Here is a 23,176-nt window from a genome sequence, read left to right as displayed (position 1 = left end):
AAGAAAAGGAATTATGTTTTAAAGTCTGGGGCAAATGAGAAACAATTCAAACTTTGCATATGTTCAAATATTGGCAGCTCATAAATAAAAGTAACCAGAAATGCTCTGTATTTCATATCTAAATAAGGAAGTTATTTGCCTTGTTTCAATTAATGCGTTTCAAACTTTGCTCATCAGTATATCACTTGGAACTGCAAACTCCTGAATTCTAGAGATAAACTTTTTTGTAAATGAATCATGATATTCTGAAATTACTTTTAGTTTCTGCTTGATTGACAGTCTTCAGATAGAACTGACTTATATGAACTGTTCTTTTGAGCAGAGGTATAAAATACTAAATCATTTAGGCATGTCCTAAACATTCCTGTGAATCTAACGCTGAAGATGCATTTGTTGCAAAATTGCTTGTCAATCTACAAGCATTTCCTCATAAATCTATGGCTTAGTAGGTACTAAACTCTGACATTTCTGGTGGCAAACGGAGATCCTGAGAGCTTGAATATACCATCATAAGATTTGATTTGCACCCTATTTATGTGAAGATTGAAGACTTGCAGCTATTGAGCACCTTTCCAGGAAGGACTGAATTTGCTTCATATAAGGCAAATAGTTCAGCCTTAGGAATTTAGGGATGGAGGACTTCAAGGGAAAAGAGTGGATTCTCCAAAGTCTAGAAAATGCTGCTCTGTGCTTGTCTATAAGTTACCTGTGTATAATGTGCACTGTAAAGGCTTCTGAAAATATTTTATCAACTTTAAAATATATAGTTGCTATTTGTTTATATTGTTTTATTCCATAATTTTGTTCCACTTAAGACTAATTTGTTCACAGGATATTAGCAATGTGCAATGTCTCCTCGGATATGGCGGAATATGTTTTTTATTTTTATTTTTTTATTGTTGCAGAGATTTTTTTTCAAAGAGAGTTTCTAAATTATTAATAATAATTAAAATGATCAAAGAGTGATATCTGAGGACTTCAAATTAGCCTCTGAATCCTATTAAAATACCATGTAGATGTTTGGATAAAGCAATTTCATCCTAGAAAACAGGCTTACATTTTATCATAATGAGTCATCTTAATTTTTTTCAGAGGTCTCAGCTAAATGAGAATTTGAAACACTGGTTAAGTAATCAAGTGTAGGTGTCGTAGAGAACATCTTAGTTTTATGAACTTTAGGAAAATTTCTCCTGATAAATCTTCATATGGTGTACCTACTTTCTTTATAGGCAGTTGAGAAAAAAGGTGTCTGTTGTAAAAGAGCAAATGTTATCACTACACTTAAAAATCTAGAAAGAAGCTCATTTTAAATTTTTGGCTTTTGATGTTTTATAAACAGGGCTTCACTCGGTGAATGCTGATCTAAAAACCATACTTGCTTCCCAAACTCTTGTGTTTCCCTTGTGTTTGTCAGATTGTGTTTATTTTATTCTTTTTAGTGCTCCGGTTGTTAGATTTCTCAGCTTTCTATTCTCCTTTGCTTCTTTGCAGCCATTGGAAGCCTCTGTGCCTTATTTTAGTTCCTTTCTCAGATATTGTTCTTAGAAATAATTAAATTTGTATATAATCACAATATTTGAGAGCCGAATGGAACCTTGGAGATAGTCTTGTCCAACTTTCGCTTTTTATAGATGAGGAAACTGAGGCCTGAAGAGTTCAAGTAAACCACGGCTAGCCTGTGAGTCACTGGAAAGGCCAAAATTAAGACCCAGGCTTATGAATCTCGTCAGAGAGAAATTTCTGGAAATAACAAAGAGTTCACTCCCCACTCCATGTAACTCCTAGTGCAGTATTCATTCTAAACATAAATAGAAAAAGTATCCATAAACTGATCACTAATAAAAAAGAGTAGAGTATACACACATATAAAACACATGAACAATCAAGATTTTTTCCATCCGAAAATGGAGATATAATGATTACTCACTGCCAGTAGTCATAATGCCTTCTGCATTTATAACTCAGACCCATATTTTTCCTTTTTGGCTCTTCCAAAATACATTCTGTACCTAGGCCATAAACATGCATTTGTAGATTCATAGCTTCAAATTTTGGCAGTTTGCAAAACCACATGGCCAGATTTGGGCCCCTTCTACTTAGTTGGGAATTCCATCATAGGAATGCCAATCAGGGTGCCGAATGAACCTAGTGTTCTTTTCTTGCCAACACAGTGGTTGAGAGCCGGTATGTGCTATCTGTCTCGGGTTTATAGTCTGGTATAATAATGTCATTGCCCCATGTGGCAAATGGTGTAAGCTATTGTAAAACTGTTTGTCTATGTGATTAAGACATTGCTGCAGTGTGCAGCACCAGCCAATTACTTTTTTAATTTAATTATAGCAGAAAAAAGAGAATAGCATAATAGAAATTCTTGTCATAGGGAATATGTAAAATGTAAATTGAAGAGCCATGAAAATTTCATGCATTGGCAGCCTGATTTGTTTTTATTTTCAACTTGTTATAAAGACTGCATTTATTCAATGCCATAAAATAAGACATAGCAGCATTTAGTAATTACTTAGTTCTACATCAAAATAATTATATCCTGTATGCACTTGTGATCTCCTTTACTGTATATGAATGTACAAATAAACACTTCTGGGCCTGTATCAGTTTTTACTTTTAGACAGTGTAAATAAAGCTGAATCTTCAACTTTCAAATTAAAACTGATAACCTTGGGCATTCAAGGCTTTTATAAAGGAAAGGGGGAAACTTTAGCTTCCTCAAAACAGGTTGTGTCTCTGGAATGCTTCTGGGACTAAAGAGATCAATTAAGTGTGTATAAACAAACAGTTGGAAAAAAGCTACTAAAACAACAGAGGAGAGAGCTCTCTATTGGGCTCCAGAGGCCTGGGGGAGCGAAGTTTCATTAACTGGATCTGAAGTCCTATGGCCTTCTATAAACAGGCATTAATTAAAGAATGTAAAAAATAAAGTTTCAGACCTTGCAATATGTTAATGATCATATGATTCAGGGCCTGGGAAGGAGAAGAGCAGCAGAGGTCATAAAATAAGCATGAAGCATTTAATATGAGTGCTTGGCAGGGATTTCTGCAAATTAGTTGGTTATTTGCTGGTCCAAAGCAAATTAAGGTGATTTTGCTTCACTTGCTAATTTTTTATGTGCATGCTTGGCAAAATGTTTTTCACAAATGGATGAAGGTTATTGTTAATGGCATAATGAGAAATATTAACATATTTAAATAAACTCCAAAATTCTGACATACAACACAGGCATGCAGTTTTTATTTAACACAGACATTGAAATTCTCTTAGGTTCTGAAGAAGGTTTTAGATGAAATTATGGAAAATACTCAAGTCATAATGTTTGGGTGTATGAATGCACCTTAAGTACTTTTTCATATGTTTGCATAAGTGTTTCTGAAAAAAAATTATAGGCAATGGATATACATATATATATATACACACACACACACACACACACACACAGCAACTTCTCTTTAAAATCGACTTTCATAGTTCATTTGGTTGATGCTGGAAAGGGGAAAAGTGAAACAGATAAAAGCATATCCCAAGAGTAAGATACTAAATTTAGTCATTTAAGTCTGCTTATGGTGTTTGGAGAGGTGACATTTTTGAAACCCTGGATTCGAAGACACATAGCCTGCTTTCTTTCTTGATTTACTTTTCTATACCTATTTTTATTATAATTTTTACCAGTCTAAGTTGTTCTGTGTTTATATATTTCTACTTGGTTCCCCTTAAATGGTTACATTTCATCTGGGGACTCAAAGTGGAGTTTAAAAATCGGAGCAACTTCTCTGGAAAACTCTTTTGAAATTACAGTGAAACTGTTCTGTCACTTTAATTACCGTGAAGTTGCACAGAAGTACTGAATTTGGCAACAGAGCCTTATATAGAAGGAGGTGCTGGAGTAGGATGCTACTATTGACATTGTTCTGTTACAGCAATTTTAGATGGACAAATTGCAGTTGAGAAAATTTCATGACTCGGTAAAATGAGCAATGATGACATCTGTGGATGCGGGTCTGTTCATATCTTTGCAGAGCCTTTAGGGAAATAAATATCTCGGAACATTCGGTGAAGTGAAGCTCACTCAATAAATCAACCTGACACAATAACACTTCTGGCACATGAGCCCTACTTCTCCTCAGCACCACCTACCCCTCTGTGTTCCTGTGCTACCAAATGGTGTCTCCCCATAGGCCTCTAAATCAAATCATAGCACACAAATACAGTGAGAATTTATTGGGAATTGGTTTTGTTCGGTAAAAACATTACTTATTAGATGAACTGAAATGATAATAAATTTTGACCCTTTAAGGACTGAGCCAGTTCAGTCAATGTGCTGTTTGATGGAAGGCATCTAGAATTATCTTAAGTGTATCATCTTACCATGAGCTGTTTTAAGTTTTATTAGGATTACTTTTCTAATTTTCAGCTTAATTTTTTAAATCACATCACATGGAATGTACTGTCTGCAAGTATCACGTTTTCTGTTTTAAATCCTTCAGGGTGAAACTGCGACATTTGTTAGTAATATTTAAAGTAATGAGCAAAAGCTAAAGTGCATGTATATTAAAGCAGCTTTGAATGAACACAAGGTAAGTACAGGGTGGTTCGAAAATTACAATATGCAACTAAAGATTTCTACCATTGTTAGTAAAATGATCACACCTGAGTTAACAAAGTGAGAAAGGAGAATATTATCATTTGTAATATTAGAACTATCCACACATATGAGAGGATTATATTAACTTAGGTGTATTTGGAATTTCTACATGTGAAAAAAACACAACAAAGAAATACAATATTAATTTTTCTTACTGTGGAGAAATAATAGCTGGTTTCTATTTTTATTATTTCTTTCACTAGAGATGATAGTTAACAAAGAGGATCAATAAGAGAAACCAGTTTCCTAACCCTAAGTATCTGTAGATGTCCTTGGGAAATAAAATAATTTTCTACAAGGCAAAGTTTACTGATGAATTTTCTAATTGCATATGTTTATATGAACTGTCCAGCATACAAATTAGTACTATAGATTACTTGTCTTTTATACAAAGTGTGTGATGTGTCTCTATGTGATTTTCTTATTCATGAGATTTACTTTATGTGATTTGCTAATGAATCATAGGCCTTATAATTAGTTTGAAATATAATATTTTCTGTTTGCTTACCAGCTAAGTGAGACACTTTTTATCATAAATATGCCTTAGGAGATGTTGGAAATCTTTCTGGAGGAACAGTGTGTGTAACCTTAAATCATTCATTAAACTAAAACATTATGGCATTTCAAATGGGAATTACTAATGCTGCAAATTTGGTTAATAGTTTAAAGCTTTGTCAACAGCCAAATTTGTAGAAGTGATAGTATAATATACTATGTGTTTTTGAAAAGAAGAAAAGTAAAATTTTTATAATAGTTATAGGTTTACCTTATAGTTTTGATCTATAAGGAATAATTCCATTAACTATTTTTATCCAACTGCAAGAAACCTGAAGGACCCCTTAATTTTTCTTTAAAGAAACCTTTAAGTTTTAATGATATTCTGGTACAAAAAGAACAAGCATTATTATACTAACTCTTTTTCATGAAGAAAATAATAATACCTAAAGAATTGAGGCCATTTCGAAGTCACTTGCAGAATGAGTAAAGTTTAGTGTTATAAAATCTGAAATCTAAAAGAGATTTCTTAAAAGAGGCATGTTCAGTAATACAAGGCATTCCAGAAATAGAGTTGCTTGCTTCTTTCTTAAAGCTCTTGGGAAAACATAAGTCTACAAACTTGCTTGGAATGTTCATGTCTCCTAATGCTCTCTTAGATATATTTTTCGTAAAGATTAGCCCAATTTCTTCTTGCTATACATTATTCATTCTGATAATTATGTATCACCTAAGCACCTACTGCATACCACTTACCATGCCAAGCTATGTATATGCATTTTTTTTTATTTGCTCCTTCTAACAGTATTGCAGGGAAGCACTATATGCTCACATTAGAGATGCAAGTTTGAAATTGGATGAGGTTAAATACTTAATCAAGGTTATATGTCACACAAGCGGCTTGGAAAGTATATTTGGCAGATTTCAAAGTCTGATTTGTTTCGTTTTTTGTTTGTTTGCTTTTTCTCAGTAGCACATACTGCCCCTGGACCATTGACTGCCCCGTATCAGACATTATACTAAGTATGTAGAAAGGTACATATGTTTTCTTTCCCTCATTTGGAGGAATCTGACTCCAAATAAATGATTTCAGTGTAAAATGAGAATGCTGTGGGATTATTGACAAAGAGTTACCAGCCCTCCGTTGAAGAGATGGAGATCCTTAGGGAGGAGCTGGGAGTTGAACCAGGTCATGACGTTTAAGTACAAGGCAAAGGAGAGGAAAGAATCCAGATAGTAAACATGGTTCAGTGTGGAAATATCAAGAAGTTCTGTAGGTGAATTATATGAGATTTGGGAGAAGCATTAAGAAGTGAGATTTTTAAGTTAGAAATGGGAATTTACTCCTATTTTTACAGCATTCTTGAAGTACTTGAGGCCCATTAGTGTTATGTCTGTAGCTTAAAAAAAAAAAATTTTTTTTAATGCTTTGATCATTTTTCTGGCTAAGTGGAGAAGCCAATCTAGACATGAGCTTCTAAATTAGAAATAGACTTTGCTGAAAATAGTGATATTATCTCATTTTATACTCTTACTTATGTTACTCAGTAACATAAAAAAATTAACTAGGACTTCAAAGAATGGTTTATTGAAATTTTCTTTTAACTATTCTTTGGCCATGGTTTGAGTATACTATATTCTATGTGTATTATTTGTTAGCAAGTTTCAACATATGGTTGACATTATTGGGAAAGAAGATATTGCACTCTATAAGGTAGGGTTCTTTTTAAAGGGCATTAGTTTTTTGTTTTTACCTTTCAGTTAAAATGATGGGAAACTAAGAATTTGTACTTGAATGTTAATTTGAGAGTTAAAAACCAGTATAAGGAATTCTGCCTATATTTACCTTTTAAAAATAGTTGCTTGCTGGGTGCGGTGGCTTACACCTGTAATCCCAACACTTCGGGAGGCTGAGGTGGGAGGATCACCTGAGTTAGATGTAACCAGGAGTTAGAGACAAACCTGGCCAACATGGTGAAACCACATCTCTACTAAAACTACAAAAATTAGCTGGGCATGGTGGCACGCACCTGTAATCCCAGCTGTATGAGAGATGAGGCAGGAGAATCACTTGAACCCAGGAGGTGGAGGTTGCAGTGAGCCGAGATTGCGCCGTTGCATTCCAGCCTGGGTGACAAAGCAAGACTCCATCTTCAATAAATAAATAAATAAATAAATAAATAAATAAATAAATAAAATTGTTGCTCATTATTATTTTTAAAGGAGATTAGTGGGTAAGCAAACCAATGCAACCATGACAGAATATTTTGATGTGGAGACGCCATGTCAACTTGCCTAGTATTTGGTTAGTCCTGCCCTGGCAAGGCCCTTTTTGTATTGAATTATGCATAACTATACATGTGGGAGACTGGTACAGGAAGAATGAGTTTAAAGATTTACAGGAATCTGAGTTATTGAATATGTAATTGTACATCTCATTGACTCAATTTTCTCATCTCTAAGTTGAGTTGACGGAGAGCATGGGCTTTGACTGGGTAAATATCTAGGCTGTGTCACTGATTCTCAGACCTTGGAAAGTAACTTAACTACTTTAAAACCTTTTTTTTTTTTTTTTTAAGGGAAAAACATGGATAATAATTGGACTTAATTATAGCACGTAAACACAACAAAATGCCTGCCCCTAATAAAGTCTCAAAAAACATTGAAAAAATTATTAATGGAAAGAAGGAGATTTTAAGACCAGAACTGTGATTTGGGTTCTAGCTCCAGCTCGTCCTCCCACTCATTAGCTGTAGGACTTTGGTCAAGTTAAACTTTCTAAACCTCAATTTTTTTCACTAAAAAAGAGATTACCAGCCAGACATGGTGGCTCACGCCTGTAATCCCAGGGTTTTGGGAGACTGAGGTGGGAGGATTGCTTAAACCCAGTAGTTTGAGACCAGCCTGGGCAGCATAGTGAGACCTCATCTCTGCAAAAAATAAAATTAGCCAGACAGGTGGCACATACCTGTAGTCCCAGCTACTCGAGAGTCTGTGGTTGGAGGATTGCTTGAGACCAGGAGGTGGAGGCTTCAGTGAGATTGCACCACTTCACTCCAGCCTGGGCAACACAGCAAAACCCTGTTTCCAAAAAGAAAAAAACAAATAAATAAATAGAAATATCACTGGGTTGAGAAGTAAGTAAAATAGATGTTCACATACTTACTTTCCTTTTGTCTTCAATCTATAGCAAGGAACCTGGAGATTTGGAAGGAGGAAGATTGAAATGAAAAGGGTGTCTTAGAATGGAAACTTAATTCAGATTCTTCCATTTTGAAAGTTGTTGAGTCTTCTAACACTTCTATTTTCTTAAGTCTTAAAGATTTAGTTAAGTAGCTTTCAACTGAAAATATTAGAAGTTCAGTTCTTCAATAAGTACATGTTCCAACATCCTTAAAATGTAACTTAAAGATAACTGAACTTTAAGTAAAACTGCTAACTAGTTTTACTCTTTTTCACAATTTCTGCTTAACTATATACTACTTTTGGAACAAGTTAACCAGTGTTTTGTTATGATTGTCATTATTTCAGTTAAAACTTTAAAAATGTATTTTTCTTAATATGTTTGATACTTCTCCCATTAAAGACGTGAATTTAGTTGAATTGAAAGAGGCTACCACACAGGTTAAAAGCTGCTCCAAAAGAGAGGATCTTTACAATAATATCCTTAGGAATATAGTATCTTGCAGCTCTCATATTAGTCCACTGTATTCTACTTATCTCTTTCTTTCATTCTGTCCTCTCCTCTTTCATGAAGAGTCAGGTAAAAATTAATGCGAATGTTCCTAGCTCTAGTGACCAGATACTAGTATTTCTTCCCAATTGAATGTGGCATATTAACACTGAGAGCAAATAACTTAGCGTCTCCAAAATAAAGTTAGGGCTAGATAAAGTAGAATGATGGCCAGTCACCACTAAGAGTATATGCCTCCTTCTAGTGGCATACTCAGTTTCCGTTTGATAGAGGGTGATATTGAACATACAGTAACCATGGGTTGATCATATATAAACATCTGACCAGGTTGAACTCTCAGTTTAACATCTCAATTTTACATTTTTACAAGATGAGTTTGACAATATTTTTTGTTCAACCTGTATTGTATAAAATTATTTTCAGAATTTATTGTCTATTATCAAAACTAAAAGTATCCTTTGCCTTTGAGGAAAATAGAAACCGTTAGTCACCATTTTCAGAATAATGTAAAGGCTCATTGATAACCATCCCTCTTGGTTTTTTCCCACTGTCTGCATTCCAGGGGTGGGTGTGTGTGTGTGTGTGTGTGTGTGTTTACAAAACACTTATTTTAGAAGCCATATTTCCTTTAAATACACAATTTGTTCTGCTTTAAATTGTACTTAATTATTTTTATCTATCTACATCACATTTTACAAACTAGAGTTGAGCTTAATATGTTATTTATTCAGAGAAATATACTGGGCAGAAAATTTAGAGTAAAATGCATTGTGTTGGGTTATATATGAAATGTTAACAAGTATTAAAGTGGTCTCAATAGCACAATCTGGTGAGGAAGCAAGATCTATAGGATAAGAAGCTAAGAAGAAAAGTAATTGAAAGGAAGCAATCCAAGAGGAAATGCAAAGACATACACCATCACGTACCAAATGAGTGATACAGTTAGAGTGTCCCTCCATGGAAAAGAGGGTGAGCTCTCCATGGGTTGCTGAGGTGGCTCTGGTGGACAGGTTGCTAGCTATAGCTAGACTTTAACAATACCAACCGAGACTTGATTGACCATCAAATATGTGAAATGAGCGAATTATATTGGAGCTACCTGCTTCCTTATATACTTAAACAAGTTGTAGTTGGGCAGTCATCAAAATATAGTAGTTTTGATGAAACTTTATTGTTTATCAAAAAATTATAATCCCATTTAAATGTGAACTCACTTGGAAGGTTAGTACTTTTAAGAATAGTTCCACTCAGGCCAGGCGCGGTGGCTCACGCCTATAATTCCAGCAGTCTGGGAGGCCGAGGAGGGTGGATCACTTGAGGTCAGGAGTTCGAGACTACTCTGGCCAACATGGTAAAACCCCATGTCTACTAAAAATACACAAAAAATTAGCTGGGCATGGTGGTGTGTGCCTGTAATCCCAGCTGCTTGGGAAGCTGAGACAGGAGAATCACTTGAACCCCAGAGACAGAAGTTGTAGTGAGCCAAGATACTGCCACTGCACTCATGCCTGGGGGACAGAGTGAGACTTCATCTCTTATTGTAAAAATAAATTACCAAGAAAATAATGGTTCTGCATTAGCCTCAGGAGATATGTCTTCATTTAGTGTAAATCATTGTTAGATGTCCAAAATAGCAAATGGGTTATATTGGTACAGTTGCTTGCACATGGCAGGTTTTTAGGTGTAAGTAAAGAGAGTTAGTCCTAAAGAATCTAGATTTGACTAAAGGAAGATCACTATAATATGCTCCTGATAATTTTGGCCCATTATACGTTAATACACATAAATGCTATCTTGGGAAGTATCTAAAAATCATCATCATGTCAGGGTTTCAGTCAGCTATTTCGTTATTGGATATTTCTTGAAAAAATAATGGGTCATTTAAAGACCTAATAACTTGAGTTTTGTTTGGCGGATTTAATGTTCATATGTTGTTGATGTGATCATTTAGCCTATACTTCAATTACCGGGGGCCTCTATGAACTGTTTTGTAAATTTGGAGATAGTCGCTTTGATGCAGCTGTAGAATAAAACAAGAACACCTAACTAAATAGCCTTTCATCTTTCCTTCAAAGCGAGAAATAAAAATAATCATTGCAAAGTAATGCTTTTTTGTGTTTCTTAGATTTTGACTTTCCTGATCACCTGGAAGTTACCAACATTAGTTTGTCTTGCAAAGGCAACACCTGCAGAACCTCTTCTATGGAAGAGAGATTGAACTAAATGAAATTCATTTTTCAAGCAAACTTTTTGGGAGCTTTCATTATACTACTTTGGTTCTCATAGTATTTAACTCTAGATTTTTGCTTTTATCTTTGTATGCCACGTAATTTTAGAAGACCTTTTTAAACTATAGCATCTTAACCACCAAATATTTATTAAACCTCCACATCCCTGCATTATGCCAAAGGCCAAAAAGTGAAACCCTAAGTCATCAAAAGTGTCATGTTGACTTCTCTTTTTTCTTAAGTGTCAACATTATAATTCTTGACCCTAAGGAGACATTTTAGAATTGGTTCCTGGGTTTTAGTGGGACTTCTAGAGATGCTTCAGTTAAAAACTATCATGCGTTAAGCAAATCCATGCTGTGAAGTCACTAAAAGGTATATATAGGTTTGACTAGAGCATTCGTTTGTTTTTCTTTTGCACTGTAAGAAAAAAAAAAAAAGTCTGTTTCAAATCCTATTTGTCCCTTATCTCTGTTTGTTCAGTTGTTTTTAATATCACATACTGAAAGAATTTCAATAGCAGTTTCACCATGAAGTCATTTGTTATCCTTCAGCAGGCTTTTGCCTACTGAATTGTAAAGCAGTTCTGACTATTTGCATCCTCCAGATGGAGCGGCATATAAACACTCCCAGATATTTCTGGTAAGTATGAAAAAATATCTTATTTGTCCTTTCTGTGAATAAATAAGAGAATGTCAAATTTTATAGACTAATAAATTTGTATGCCGGCACTGACATTGAATCTCTCATGGCCTGCAATGTCACAGACCCTGAGAAACACATTTTTTTTTTTTTTTTTTTTGGTTGCAGATGAATACTAAGTCAAATAGAAGCTCAATAAAAGGCACGGTTTGATTGCATTGTTTATGTCTGTCCAATATTCTAATTCAGTTGCAATACGCCATGAGGAAATGCAATTTACATGTTTCCCAGGTTTCTTGCACAACAATCACTCACTCATATATACTTCTATCTGTCAGAGAAAACCCCAGTAATGGGTTAAAATGCCCTTTAGCATATAGTGTGCAACAGCTGCCTTCCCAATAGATTTAATGTTAATATTTATAATGTACTCTTAGAGACATCGAAACAGGTGATAGTGAAAGGCAACCTAAGTACCTAAATTTTTTAAATCTAAAACTTTTGATATGTTTATATATATATAGACTTATATGCACATATGATAGACTCAGAAATAATACTTTATATGGGATAAATCAGATCCCGTCAGTTCAAGCAAATCTTTATGCACTTTTCCAACTTAAGATTAAATTTATTTCTTATTTTAAATTGATATGCATAACATAGGGTGTCTAATCTTCATATTCAGTTAAATAATGAAGCTCTGCAATATCAACTGTGATTGACAGTTTAATACTGCTTTTACACTTGCCAGTTTTCATATTAAATCTTCTAGTTTCTTCTTAAATTAAATGCACTGTGATCTAAACAGAGCAAAATCATATATTTTACAAAGTAAACAGAATTAAATAACTTTTGAGTTAAATGTGTATACTAAACACTGAGAATTTGACTTGGCTTACTTTGTCCATGTGAGATAAAGGAATCTTGTGAACTGAATACAGATTGATTATTTTCCAGTCTGGTTTTTTGGAGAAGGAATTTTAATATTTATTTTCTTTCACTGTTACAATTAAAATAGAACTTGGTATCATATTTGCCAACACTGATTTGATTTCTGGAGAATAAATTTTTCTAAGTGCATTTTAGTTGAATGAAAGTATATCTGAGATATAAACATTTAGAATCAATTTTAATAATGCTTCAGAATGGAGGTTTATAAGAGTTTGGAAACACAAATACTATTTAAGTTATTACAACAGCATATTTTTATGCATTTTTTCCAATTTTGAGCTGTAAAAAAAAAGTTGAAATTCAACTTGGATACATTATTTTCATTACGATACATTAGCGACACATGTCTGCCGAAATGTCCTTGATTTCTCCAAAAGTAACTATATAAAATTAAAAATAACAATGTATTTTACATTTTATGAACTAGTATAGCGGTAGAGGAAGGTGTGTGTTGAGGGGGGCGATATGTGTGGTGTGTGTGTGTGCAGTAAAGTATGCTATAGCAGACAGAACAAAGATATTTCTTCACGTTTGATTCCAAATTTGGAAGTTATCATAACATTAAATTATTTTATTCAAGTTACATGTGTTAGCATGAACTTATATGTGTATATGTAGACATGCGCAGAAATGTATATGCATATTTGTGTATATAAACACAGATACACACACCTATAAAAACCACAGGTGTGGCCCAGAAGCTGGTTATAAGAGTCTTTGTAGACTTAACTGAATGTATGAATTGGAAAGAACTTTGGAGTATCTCTAATTCCACCTGTTTGTTTACTAGATTGACCCCCAGGAAAGTCAAAATGGTAACGTTGAACCAGATCTCACATCTATGGATTCTAAGATCTGACATCTCTCTTCCACATTAGCTATTTGATTCTGGCATTTCTTGTATCTGTGAATTGTTTTGGAAATTTCTAGTGGCCTAATATCTCAGCAGTTACTACAAAAACTCACCCACACATACACATACACACATAGTGTGTTTATATATTCATGTATACTATACAAACTGTATAAATATCAGTTAAACTGTCACTAAATTCTATATACTATTATATCACTGTATTTTTAAAGGTAGTTCCAAAGAAAGTGCTATTTGAACTCCTTTCAGTTATTAAGTCTCCTAAACATTTATCTTTTGTTTATTGACATGAGCCTCCCAGATTTCCGCTCCTTTTGTTCAGCTGTAGTAAATTTGGCATTAAAGGATGATATTCAATCCTTGCTTCCTTTATAGAGTTGCACCAAAGTCAATGAGAATGTTACACAAAAATAAAGGATAAACTATAGCCCGGGAATACTCATTTAAGACTGTAGCGCAGACCCACAAGACTAAGTTCAGTGCCTAGTAAGGGGTGCATGCTAAATTTAACATTGCAGAAGAGTTTCCAGCTGTTGGCTTGATATGAAGGAGGAGAGCTGTTTTTATGACTGATTACTGTCTCGGGAGAAAGAGACAAGCGGAGCGAGGCTACATCTCTCCAATCCACAGAGTGCTGCGCATATTCTGCGGCCCTGATTTGCGAAGGCTCATAACTTTAATGGTTCATTGTCAGTTGTCATGATTCTAGGCTCTGAAAATCCTAAAACCTAGGAAGGGAAGAGAAGGAATATGTGTAATTAAAGATATAAAAAATACTCTAATAAAGTAAGATTACCTTTTTAAAAATTTCATGCTGATGATAAGTCACTTGTGGCTTGTCACTCTAGCTAAAGTAACACAACTAGAGTTTATTTGCCAGCTGTACTTAGAGATCTTGATTTTATGTTTTAAAAAATGTCATCTCTTCCTTCAATCACTTGTAAGTCCCCTGTAATCTCTTTTTAATGTAAGCACACTGGAGTTTTCCCTTTTGTTTGCTGCCCTTGCATTATTTACTTTGATCTGCTGTGAGAAAATCTGAAAGTGTGTTGTCCTAAATGCTAGCATCTCACCAACAAGATTTGAGGCCTTGTAGTTCGTATTGAAGAAAAAGGCTCTTGTGTGAAGACGCAGGTTTTGTTTAGCTCTCTCTCCCTGGTGGGAGCCTTAATTGCATTTTCTCTCTCTCACAGTGGCTGGCTAAGGAGTGCCTGCCTTCCCTGCTGATGCTGAAGTTTTCAAGCTCTATTACTCTGTGACGGAGAAAATTCCTTGGTCCAGGAAGAAAAGGACCAGATTTTTTTTTTAAGTGTTTAAATAAGTATTGTCAATTTACCATGCACAATAAACAAAAAGAAGAAGAAACATTTGAAAAGCTTTTTTTCCCCCCTCTGAAATTCTGATAGAAGTTTTATGTCACTCGGTTTATGAAATAATGGATTCTAAATATCATGAAGAGGTTCAGTCCTCAAGGCAAAAATATTGGGCTTAATCATAGCCAGTAAACAAAAAATATTGTTAATTTGTGTCCTTTCTTAGCCATTCTTATAGTATTAAAATGTATATTCAAAGGGCTGTTTCTGGAGTTAACATTAAATATGGAAATGTATATGCCATTTTCAGATAGGTTGTAAAGATATAATTTTATTAACCTTTTTACTTTCTATTATTAATAAAACTTACAGAACATGTAAGCAATAGAGTTGAATCATAAGATCTGCAATAAATGTTTTAATTTGTTTCTCATCTGACAAAATATACTTCTCCTGCCTGGCTATGAAGCCCAGGCTGCCATGTCCATTTGCACTTTCTATGTTTTCCATCCTGATGGGATGCAAGGCATTAAGAGCATCTGCTTACAAGTTCAAACTATCTTAAATATAGAAGTTATATTGACCTAATGCACAAGGCATGTTTATTGTTTGAGGCTTAAATGTTTACATGCGCATGTGCATAAACTAATTGTAGTTTTAAAAAACTGTGTCTTGCTATCTCAATTAAAATAGATGATTCAAGTATGTATTTTATTTTGCAGGGCCTTATTATTTTTTTTTTTTCCCATGGCTTACTCCTGAATCTTATATTGGGCTCTCTACCCGCCTTTTAAACTTTTTCCATTGTTAGAGCTATGTTTCTCTTGTAGCCTCCTTTTATTCACATTTGCCTTGTTCCAAGCTGCTGTCCACCAATGCCTGCCCCTTGTGGTGCTCCCTTGAAAAGTATGCTCTCTGGTACTTGTCTGCTAGTGAGTTGAGAGGACCCTGCCTGTCCAAGAATAGCAATGGGGTTTTGTGACACATAGTTGAGTAGGCAGTGCAAAAATAGGTAGGTGAAAGTAGCATGGGATTGGTTAGTTGAGGAGGGAGCAAGAGAGAAAAACATGTTAGGATGCTAAGTATGTGAAGAGAATAAAGATGCTGGGGGGAAAAAGCAAAGATACCTTTCTAGGGATTGGGATTATGGATTTTAGCTCTGACCATATGCTCCCATTAGTAATCATTGGGCCTTTCAGGCTTTGTGCAATGAGCTGAGCCCAGTCAACAGAGTCTTTTCAGCTATATTGAAAAGCAGTGATCCAACACATGAAGTGAAAACATCTCCTTGATACAAGAGTACACACGGCTTTAGGAACACATTAACATTCTAAGACAGATATGATTGTCATCAAAAACAGCACCGGGAAGCCTAGGCCTTGCCTTATTATCTTAAAACTGGTTAGCAATGTAAAGGGAAGCTTCCAAACTCTAACTTAAATTCATACTATACATTTGAATATGGCATGCTTTTCGGGTTATCTTCAGGATAGTGCTTTTTAAATCTTAACAGCAATCACATTTACAGCTAACAAGGTTTACTTTTTTTCATTGAATGATTAACTAGCAGGTGATGTAGAGAGACACACTTACATAACTTTGTTCTTCCTAATTAGTGATAAATAAAATAAAATTGAAGCAGATGACAAAGATACAATAGGGTTTCTTAATAATTTTGTGGAGTATATATGTTTAACTTTGTGAATTCAAGAGCTAATTGGACCCTTATTAATTTTGTGGTTCAGAATACTCTTACATCTTAGAACTCTCACAATTGAATATAAGAAACAAATCACATTTTTAGAGAGTTCAAAGGACTCTGTTAGCATATTTTTATTTCCCCTGAATCCCATTATATATTTTTATATATAATGTATTTCTTTTATATAATAAGTGTACTACTTAGAGACTATCACTTTTCTAACGATCATTACTATTTATTATAGACTGAGAAAGAATAGTCAATTAGGATCTATACATTGCTGAAGTCTTAGAACAGATCTAGATAATTTAGCAAGTGGCTATTCTATTTATCGGCACATTTTATTATGATAGAAATTCTTTATGATGAAGGCTGGGGAACCTGATTATTTTTTAAAATAGGTCAAGAAATGGATCAGAAAATCTGCAGGGGATTTATCTCTGTTTCTAGTACTTCATAATGACAGAACTTTTCTTGGCTAATGAGCATGTCTGGGTGAATTCTAATATATAAAGGAAAGGGTAGGAGAGGGCAGTGGACTTCTAAGAGAATTTGTATAATTGCAGTGATTGAATTCAAAAGATTGGAAATAGTTTGAGAGGAGTAAAAAGTGATAGATAAGCCCCAGTTTGTGAAGCCAAACATACTCTGTTTTCTTATGTGTGTGGGTGTGAATCACACGAACAGAAGGGAAAATAGGCCATTTTTGTGCATTGTTGTATGCCAATTAACAGCAAAAATAATGAAATTTTCTACAAAACTCTGGCCTTAAAATTTTCTATTTTCTTTTTCTTACATGAGCACCATATTTATTCTAGCTTTATTCTACCACTACATTTAATTATTTATCCATTTTCTGTGAATTCATTTATTGAAGCACTGTTTACTGAGTGCCTGCATGGAACAGGTACTATCTTGCCTACACATAGAAGTTCTAGTAGTCAGAAAACATCTTAAACCTAAAAGATTGGAAAATAGTGCAAATGTACTCCCACTTGTATGAAATTATCAATGTATTCACGTCCTAGGTATCACCGTTACAAATCCAAATATTGTGCTAAAGTATACATCACCTTTAAAATAAAAATTCAAATTCACCATACTGTCTCTGTTTCATAAAGGCAGCAACCTCTCAGTAGTCCTCAATAAGTTTTTACTTTTATGCTAACATGTTTGTTATATTTAGTTTTATTTATTTATTTTTAACCTTGGAGAATATATATTCCATCTCTGAGGATGAGAGCCCACCTATATTAGTCAGTAAATAAAGTAGAGTTAATACTATCCTGTTTTCTATTTTTATGCCTCTTAAAAAAGGAAAAAAGAAAATACCTTAAATCAAACTTAAATTATTTTGTGTCTTTTATATTTTTTTCCATTCATTCTTTAAATGCCAGCTCCAGTGACACTTCCTCTGTGAAACTCTCCCTGCCCAGTCACTCTGAGAAGAGTTAAGTATACCATAGAAAGATATTTAAATTTCAATCACCCCTCTTAACACTCTTTCTTATAATCTGTTGTAACCATTCCTTCTTCTCTGTCTTTCCTACTAAAGGCTGTGCTCCTGGGGGCGGTTATCGTTGTTTATCGCCTCTGTATTCTGGTCCCCTGGCACAATATCTGAGCCCTAAGAGTACAGGAGATATTTCTTAAATTAATTCAATCATCCTATAATTACTGTTATCACATTATTATTATCTTATGTTTTTGGAACTTCTGCCTGTCCTTTGATAGGAAAATGTAAGCAAAGGTCTTGATCTTGTTTGTATATGTTAGTGACTAAATTTCATCTTTCTTTTCTGTAGGAATATTAAGTACCTTTTCCCAGACTTTAGTTGTAAGTTTATGTTCAAAATGAGGATGGAAGTTGATAGTGATTAACCAGTTTTCACTGTATTTCGTTCATCTTGAGTTGCCTTTTATTGTTTTGTGAAGGCATCACTATGGATCTAATACAGCTATCTTTAGGTTTTGATGTTAGACCCCCAAATCCCTTACATGTCATAATCTTTCTGGTGATAGTGTCGTAACTCCTTTCTCTGTGCAGGAACGTGTGTATGTCTGTGTGTGTAGCCACTGACTGGTCTTCTGAAGCAATGCCTTTTTTATCTTTGTTCTTATCTTTCACTGTCAATGCCAGTTTCTTATTATTGATCCTTCCCTCTTTCACTGTCAATGCCAGTCGCTTATTATTGATCCTTCCTGTGATAATGGCTTGAAGGACTTTGAGAAAGAATTTTTAAAAAATATTTTTAGTGGAAGATATCTTCTTACTTCAAAGAAATTAGATAAAATAATTTCAACTTTGGCTAACAAAAATTTCAACTTTGGCCCTCTCTTTGGTTTATTAGTCTGCAATAATACATATTACTACACTGTCTAGGTTTCAAATGTGCACAAATAACTGTCATGAATAAATATTTTATTTTTGATTTCTCAGGATTGTTAGGTATGAAAATGAAGGTAAAACCTCTGGTTTAGTGTCTACCAGAGTATGCACTATGGAAAAAAGCAGATGAATGGATATTGATAACTAAGATAGCTCCTGATGCTGTGATTTTTATGGGAGACTTGTAAAGAAACTATTAACTTTAATACAGGGTAATATTTGATATGAACTTTACCAGTAATACAGATTATTAGGCACTGGGACTACTGGAAGGATAAGAACACAAACATTTCTTTTCAGTGTATTTATTTTTTTCATTTATTATTTATTTATTTATTTATTTGAGACAGTTCCTGCTGTCCACAGGCTGGAATGCAGTGGCACAGTCTGCGCTGACTGCAACCTCTGCCTCCCAGGTTCTCCTGCCTCAGCCTACTTAGTAACTATGACTACAGGCATGCATCACCATGCCCAGCTAACTTTTTGTATTTTTAATAGAAATGGGGTTTCACCATTTTGGCCAGGATGGCCTTGAACTCCTGACCTCAAGCGATCCACCTGTCTTGGCCTCCTAAAGTGCTGGGATTACAAGTGTGAGCCACCACGCCCAGCCAGAAACATTTATTTTCTAATGAAATGACGTTTAATGGGTTTTGCGGAATAGGAGGATAAGGCATGAATGGAATGTTACCTGAAACTTAAGGGTTGTAGGATGACTAGAGGTCACAGCTTTGGAGATATATTTTACTGGGCAACCAATGTCTAGTTGAGAAATTGATACTTATTGTGGTAATCAGTGTGGCATCATTTAAGCTTTCTGAAGATGGGATTATGTGATTGAATTCAACATTTTAAAAACATACGTAAAGGGTCACAAACCTTTTGTGTACTGTGTGTCAGAAAACAGAAATAAGGAAATGTTATACTGAACTGAGGTTGCCAACTTGTATCTCATAGAAACATTATTTTGTTCAGTCCAGAGTGATCTTTGAGCCATATGAATTATGCATCAAATTTACCATGGAAATTTCAAAGAAAAATCACAATTCTTAGGTCTTGTAAGACTCCTAAAGATCTGGACCTTGTGTTGGCATAGCAACAGTTGTCTAGAGGTGAGTAACAGTTGCCTCCTTTCTGTGGACCTGTGTGCAAGTTCACTGTGGTTCCCACCGGGATTGTTCCCCGCCTGGTTCTTGAGGCATTTGAGCTTGTGGTCTTTATTATAACCTAATGAACCAAAGGGAAGGCACCGTGAAAGTTTCAAACTTACCGTAACAAAACTTTACTCTGTCACCCAGGCTGGAGTGCAATGGCACTATCGTAACTCACTGCAGCCTCAACCTCCTGGGCTCCAGTGATCCTCCCACCTTAGCCTCCCAAGTAGCTGGGACTACAGGCAGGTGCCACCACACCCAGCTAATTTATTTTTATTTTTTTGTAGAGGCAAAGTCCCACTCTGCTGCCCATGCTGGTCTTGAACTCCTAGGTTCAGGCAGTTCTCTTGCCTTGGCCTCCCAAAGTGCTGGAATTGCAGGCATGAGCCACTGAGACTGGCCTATTAGCAATATTTTAAAAATATATTTTACTATTCAGAGAGTGTAACAAGAAAGCTAAACAAAACATTAAAAAGGCAGCAAAGAAAGCGATTTCACTTTTATAGCACATTTTTTATTTTACCAAAGGAAGAGTAAAAGTTAAGTGGAGGAAGAGAGGGGAGAGAGGAACATTATTTTCATTAAGAGAATTTCTGTTTTTATTGAGATGAAGTCGCACTCTGTCGTCCAGACTACAGTGCACTGGCGCAGTCTGGGCTCACTGCAACCTCGGTCTCCCAGGTTCAAGAGCAGACTTTCAACACTGATAATTGTATCAACTTGTAGTCAATTTTCAAAAATATGTGGTAGCCTCTGTTTCATACAGTATTATTTGCAATGCCCTCCATATTTTATTTGATATGTTTTATAAGGGATAAACAACATAATATATTTAATCTAAATATGCATTAAAGGCTTCAGAATCATCTGAAATTTAAATGTGTCTATGTAAAAATAATGTTGACTTATTACTTGATTGATCACATAAAAATGTTAATATCATATAAATTTATATAGCGCAATGAAAAACTCTATTAGGCATCACTGCACCTTCCTCAGTTCCCTCAACTTGCCAAGCTCTTTCTAACTTTTCAGTATTTGTGTATGCTTTTCCTTTTATCTGGAAGCCTCTCCCGCCCTTCCTCTTGCTGATCTAATTCCTATTCTGGTCAGTTCTTTTTAAGTCTCTGTTGATCTTTACCTGACTCTTATCTCCCAGTAATATTTTATGGTTTACAGAGCCTTTTTATATATAATATCCCATTTGATCCTTATTATCTTCATTCATTCATTCATTCATTCATTCATTCATAGGATGTGTTTGAAGCACCCACAGTATGCCAGGCACTAATATAGAGAAGAGGTTTCCAGAGATTTAATAAAGAGTTTTTGTTCTCAATTAGCTCACAATTTAGTAGGGAGGAGCAATAAGTCTGCATAATCCTCTGCGGAGAGTCCAAAACTTGAGATTTGCACAAGTAGAAACATAAAATAGGTGGATGCTGTTGAGTAGAGGTAGCCAGGGATGGGAAAGAAGGAGACAGGGAATCTTTTTTGTTGAATTTTGAAGACCTCAAAGAAGAAATCTGGGAATAGAGGGGAAAGGAGAGGTGGAGAGGTAACAAGTACCTCCATGACTCCATGAAATAGGACTATTTTTGTTTGGTGTGGTTATTGTTTTAACACTTGAGCTTCCAATATGGTTTAGGTTGTATGCAAAGCACTCTGCAAGAATTATGTCACTTATTTTGTGCAGTGACTCAGTAAAGTAAGTACTTTTTACAAGCAAAAAGTTGGAGGTCCAGAGAAATTAATGTGTCTTACTCAAAGTATGTTTTGCCTTGCCACTTTCTGCATTCCATTTTCTGAATTGTGATGTTAAAAGTGTATAGCTGTTCTTTCTCAGATATCTGGGTGTGAATGAAGTCAAGTTTTGTTCTAAAATCCAAAATCAAACTCTTAAAACTTTTTCTGTTACCTTTACTTGTTTTATATATATTTAGCCCTTTGTTTTTGTTAAATTCTTATATTTTCACTATATCCACACTCTAAGGAAGTGTGGCTTAGGTGTGACAGAAGAAAAGGTATCAAAGCTAAGTCTTGTAAAATGCTATTCAAATCTTGCTGAAAAAGGGGAGCAACTTTCTTTTCCAAAACTGTTTATATGAATGGTTACAATGAAAATATCACATGAAGCTCCAACTTTCTGGTATCTGCCTTTCTTTAGTGATGATTTGATAAACAAATGCCATGTTAGACCCGTGTTTCTCCTAGAGTAACAATTTTATAAACTATACCGGAGCAAATTTATTGTTTCCAAGTTTTATTTTTTGGAAATGTTATTCTTAAAGAAAACGATAAATATATGAAATTCTGAAAGGAACTTACTATGTGTTTCAAGAGCTATGCTTAAAACTTATGATTTCTACATATTATCAGCAGAGAAAAGTTGCAGTTAATATCTCTTTACTTTTATTATAAGAAGAAAATTTTTATAAACTATTATAAAGAAAATAATAGTTATGCCTTTTGAAAATTAAGACTTTTTACTGGATTCAACTTAAATTTATCTGAAAATTAGACACATTTGTTCAACATTATAAAGCTATAATCCACAGAAAGTTAATTTTAAAACTTCTGAGTACTCTCATTGGTCACTGAAGGGAAGTTTGAAAATGGAAATCAGGGAGTTTATTCCTTTAAAATTTACTCTAATGTTAAAGACAAAGATCAGTAAAATGTCTATCTCAAAATATTAATTGCTTTTGAATTATGTAAAAAATCAAAGTATCAATAAATTAGTGAGTGAGTTAATCGTCAGAAATCTGGCTTCTACTACTGATGCTGAATATCATCAACTGAGTTGTCTAATCTCTTGGAGCAATGCATTATCTTCTGTAAATTGAGAGAAATAACTACCTTATTTTTAAGGTCCACTTCAATTGTGAAGTTTTATAGTTTTATTTATTTATTTATTTATTTGTTTATTATAGAGAGGGTCTCACTCTGTCGCCCAAGCTGGAGTGCAGTGGTGCAATCTCGGCTCACTGCAACCTCCACCTCCTGGCCCAAGCCATCCTCCCACCTCAGCCTCCCAAGTAGCTGGGACTATAGGCATACCCCCTTACTACCAGCT

At 34.7% G+C, this 23,176-nt stretch overlaps 1 protein-coding gene across 2 annotated transcripts in view; it reads left to right on the top strand.

Moving 5' to 3' along the window:
- The window catches only part of DACH1 (dachshund family transcription factor 1), a 438,934-nt gene that overhangs the window by 68,466 nt on the left and 347,292 nt on the right, over window positions 1-23,176 (top strand). The gene's annotated exons all lie outside the window — the stretch shown is intronic.

The sequence above is a fragment of the Chlorocebus sabaeus genome, chromosome 3 (assembly GCF_047675955.1).
Source record: "Chlorocebus sabaeus isolate Y175 chromosome 3, mChlSab1.0.hap1, whole genome shotgun sequence".
In the NCBI taxonomy this organism is placed as follows: domain Eukaryota; kingdom Metazoa; phylum Chordata; class Mammalia; order Primates; family Cercopithecidae; genus Chlorocebus; species Chlorocebus sabaeus.
The sequence above is the reverse complement of the archived record's forward strand: the minus strand, read 5'-3'. Positions and strand labels throughout refer to the sequence as shown.